The sequence below is a fragment of the Otolemur garnettii genome, unplaced genomic scaffold (genome assembly GCF_000181295.1).
Source record: "Otolemur garnettii isolate 467f Iridium unplaced genomic scaffold, OtoGar3 scaffold00032, whole genome shotgun sequence".
In the NCBI taxonomy this organism is placed as follows: domain Eukaryota; kingdom Metazoa; phylum Chordata; class Mammalia; order Primates; family Galagidae; genus Otolemur; species Otolemur garnettii.
In genome coordinates, this window is record NW_003852427.1 from 4,140,013 (window position 1) to 4,144,901 (window position 4,889).

Below are 4,889 nucleotides of genomic sequence, written 5' to 3' on the forward strand. Positions count from 1 at the left end.
TTTGAGTCCCCCTGGACAGTGTGCTTGTCTCCTACTTGGTCAGAGCCAGCGTGGGTTCGAGTCCCCCTGGATAGTATGTTGTCTAAAGTGTTTAAGTGTGAGTTTGCTTTTGTTAACTTACTTTCTCCTTTCTATTCACATTTTAAGGACTGTCCATTACTCTTCCTTCTTCGATACCTTCACTCATATATATATGAGACACTGTGTAAAACTTGCCAGTTAAACCTACACGGGGTCTGCTTACCTTATTTGTGTTCAAACTGCAGGTTTCAGTGTTTCGCCCAGTGTCTCTATGAGGACTGGTCAAGACCCCAGTCCCTCAACCCTAAACACTATTTTGAGTGGATCACAGACCAATTCCTTCAGGGGACTCTCTCTGATTTCGACCCAGATCAAATCGCAGTCTCCGCTTTCCTTTTCTACATTTTACTCTAACCCTGTCCATCTACCTTGATCTTATCCCAACCCCCCCCCGCCCCCGCAAATCTCATGTTTCCTCTATATGACCTAACAAAAGAAATTCCACTTGCCCAGTCCTAGAAGCAGGTTGCGAGATCCGTAAAAAAGAGAGTCCAACAAATAATAATAAAATGGGGATTCCCTGTCCAGCCCTGCTTGAGAAAATCCTGTATCAATGTTATATCTCATAAAATGTCTCTCATTTGTAAAATGTAATCATTTGGTTGTTTAAATTGTTAGAGAAAATGAGTCTTTGTCAAAGGATAAGATTCTTGCTTTTTAAACCTTCTAATTATCAGTTTGGCTGAGTAAATGGGTGACTTCATAGTGAACTGAGATTCTGTTTTGTAGAGAATTTTAAGAGTAAGAAAAATTAGGAAGAAGAATGGCATGATGTAAAGAAAGAATCTTGTATGATAAATTTTGTCCTGAAACAGAATACTTGTATAAGAAAGTAAAAGGCAGGATAAAAGTTAAAGAAGGTTTAGAATGTTTATTGTCTGTGCAGGTTAAATGAAAAAAAGAATTTGTGAAAGAATTTACATGTGATTCAGTTGACTATGTATTTCCTTTAAAATTTTCCAGCATATAATCTTATTTGAACCAATGTTTTAGGCCTTTTGATATTTGACAAAACTTCCAAAATCAAAAGTCTAAATTTGGGCTTGGTGCCCATAGTGCAGTGGTTGCAGTGCCGGCCATATGCACCGAGGTTGGCAGGTTTGAACTCGGTCCAGAAAACAAAAAGCACAACTCTAAATTTGGTCTTTTTGAAATATTAAGACCACTGAAAGGCATAAAAAAAAAAATTGAACTCATTTGATTTATTAAAAAAATAGGAAACATTGTCAAATATAAAATGGTGATTAATTTTGTATGAGTTATAGTTATATATATATGTGTTCCAATATTGTAAAATATTGGTCTATTCTAACATATATTGTCAGTAATAATTTTAATTCATCTAAAAAAAAAAGAAATATTAAGAGAGTCTGACGAATTCTCTCGATTTCAAATTCCTGATGTCTTTGGAAATTGAATACCTTCGGGCTAAAAGCAGATTTTAGAACTTTTATTGGAAAGTTAACATGTCTATGAATGTTGCTAACCTAACTTCAAACAGAACAGAAATCAGTTACATGGAACTAGGCTAGTTTATTATGGCTTTGTGTTTGAAATATTATTGGTTCTTTCTATATTCTGTTTTCCAAAAGTCAAGAAAATAATTCTCTGCCTTTTGAACTATTTATAGCTTTTCAAACAATGTATGTACTTATAAGCAGAGTTTGAAACATGTATTTTTCTCTCTGCTTGATTTCTCCAGAATTTATAAGTATTCTTAATTTCTGACAATAAAGTTATTTGCATAAGTTCAATAAGAATCTGTTTTGTTCTATAGGACATGATAAAGGCACTGGTATTTCACCAAGGCTTTGGCTAAAATAGCATTTCTGGAGGTATCCAGACTGTGTTAAAGAATTAAGGTTAACTTTATAAAGCCAATAATAAAAGCCCTTTAGAAAACTGGCCAGATACCCATCAGTAACCCTTCCTGATCTGTGGTAAGTCACGAAGTTCGCTTGCTGTCAGGTCTGAGAAATTGAAAGGTGCTTGGGGAACCTCAAAAGAAGAGGAATGTACCCAATACATACAAGTATCCTATGACACAGATGAAACCTGGGCTCATGAAAGGCTCTTGAGAAAGTCCGGCCTGAAAATTCCTTATAAAAGATTCCAGCAAAGCCAAAGAATCTAAATAACTAATAATTCTTACTGCGCTTTATGCAAATAATCAGTATACTGAAGGTACAGGTTATTTTGGCAACTGAGTTGGTTCTACTGTAATTTATCTTTAGTAAAGAGAGAAATTGGAGAGAGAAAAAAAAAATTCAAAAAAAAAAAAAAAAGAGGCTGTGGCCCACCTGTATTAGATCCCAGCTTATCTGTACTGCCAACTCATAAAATGAGTCATTGAATTGTTAAATGGGACTAAAAGACTGGCCAAAGAGTGTGGTGTGAGTGTGAGTCTCAGAAGGGAAACTTGGGTAAAAATGAGGAACAAGCAAGGGATGTCTGCCCCACTGACTACTATGTCAAAGCACTTTAAAAAGGGATTTGTAAGTGACTATGACACCAGGAAAGCTAGGAAGTCTTTGTGAGCAGGAATGGCCTCCCTTTGGGATTGGATGGCCATCGGAGAGAAGTTTAGAAAAATCCCTAGTGTCTGAGGTATGGCACAAAGTTACTGGAAAGAAGATTCACTCTGAGCAGATTCCGTATCTACCTGGCTACAGCTAGTAGTGAGCCAACCACCTTGGTTGAGAAGACAGGTCGCAACAGTGCTAGTAACACAGGGACAGGAAGGGAAAGTGCTTGCCACCTGACCTAGAAAAGTGGTGCTGAAGATATTGGTGGATCTGGTACTGAGAGACATTGCTGCAGAGACTGAGAAAGGGACACAGAAAACTACCAATTTGGCTTGAGTAAATGAGGTCCTCCAAGGAAAGACTGAGAGTCCAGGCCAGTTCTATGAGAGGTTATGTGAAGCGTTTCAGATGTACATTCCCTTTGACTCTGAGAGCCCTGAGAATCAGAGAATAATTAATATGGCCCTAGTTAGCCAAAGCGCTGAGGATATATGGCAAAAACTGCAGAAGCAGGAAAGGTTTGCAGGTATAAACACCTTGCAACTCCTCAAAATAACACAAAAGGTTTTTATAAATCGGGAAGCAGTAAGCCATAGAAAAGAGGACAGGTGCATGAAGCGAAGGGCCAATCTCAGCTGCGGCTCTGAAAGGCACAAGGGGAGGACCCCCTACCTTTCAAAGAGGACAAGGTCAAGGAGTATGAGGAAATAGGGGACCTAGTGTAAAAGCCACCCCCCCCCCCTTGCAAAGGGATCAGTATACAACTGGCCAAGAGACAGGGCATTGGAAGAATAAGTGTCCCCAGAGGCAAGGAAGTATGAAAAATCCTGGGAAAGAAGTCACAGAACCAGAAGAGCAAGGAGCCCTCTATAACTTAGTAAGAGAGGCCTGGCTAGACTGAAGGGGACCAGACTCAGCCACCCCTGGAAAATTCATGGTCTGAATAAGAATTGGGGGCAAGGACATTGACTTTCTAATTAATACTGGGGGTGAACACTTGGTAGTCACCCAGCCAGTAACCCCTCTCTCTGACCACAGGATTGACACAGGAGCAACAGAACTACTGCTGAACAAGCCTTTTGTCTCCCTCAGAAGTGTTCCATAAGAGGCCACGAGGAAATATGCAGCTACAACTGTCCAAACCAGATCTGATGTCAGCCTTGGGAGTAGAGGCTGTTTGTGACTCAGCCAGGGGAAGGACTGAGACCTGAACTGGCCCAGCGGTGACCGCAGGTCTGAAAAAAAAATAACTCCCCAGGACTGTCCTCAAGATACAGACTGCCTATTGTGACATCTAGAGATATATGGCTATAAAGTTTAAACGAAAGACTCAGATCTGCCAGTGGCAAGTACCTTATCTAAGATTTGTTACCCAGCAGGGAGAGAGGAATCTAAGCAGGGAGAGGTGGCAAGTCATTAGTTGCCTCCCCACCTCCACAAGCCGAAGGCAAGTTTGGGAATTCCTAGGTGCATTCAGTTTCTGTCATCTTTGAATCCCCAACTTTGCCATCTTGGCTAGACCTCTGTATGAGGCAACTAAAGGAGAGGAAGGAAAGCCCTTAGAGTGAAGAAAAGAACAGGAACGTACCCTCTCCCAGCTAAAGATGAGGCAATAACTGCCCCTGCACTGGGATTGCCAGGCCTAACCAAGCCCTTCACTCTATATGTCTCAGAGAAAGAGAAGATGGCTGCGGGTATGTTAACCCAGCTGGTTGGGTCCTGGCCAAGGCCTGTAGCCTACCTCTCTAAGCAGTTAAATGGAGTGGCAAAAGAATGGCCACCCTGCTTAGGGGCTGTAGCCACTATTGCTCTCCTCATACAAGAAGCCGATAAACTGACTCTAAGACAGGATCTCAGAGTAAAAGTACCCCACTCTGTGGTCACTTTAATGGACACTAAAGGACATTTTTTTTGACCCAGCCACACTTCTTCCAACCAATGGAAGAAAGACTGAGCATGACCGTGTAAAATTCATAAATAATATGTACCCTAGCAGACCTGACTTGTGTGACCAGCCTTGGACAGATGCAGACTGAGACTTGTATGTTGATGGAAGCAGTTATATGACGGCGCAAGCCCTGGAAAAAGCCATCAGTCACTGATGTGTCATCTGCAGCCAGTTCAATGCCTGCCAAGAACCAACGGTACCCCCAGGAATCCAGTCATATGGAGCAATGCCCTTCAAGAACTTTCCGAAGGGTAGACTTCACTGAAATGCCCAGATGTAGGGGAAACAAGTACTTGCTGGTGATGATGTGCGCCTACTCCAAATAAGTAGAAGCA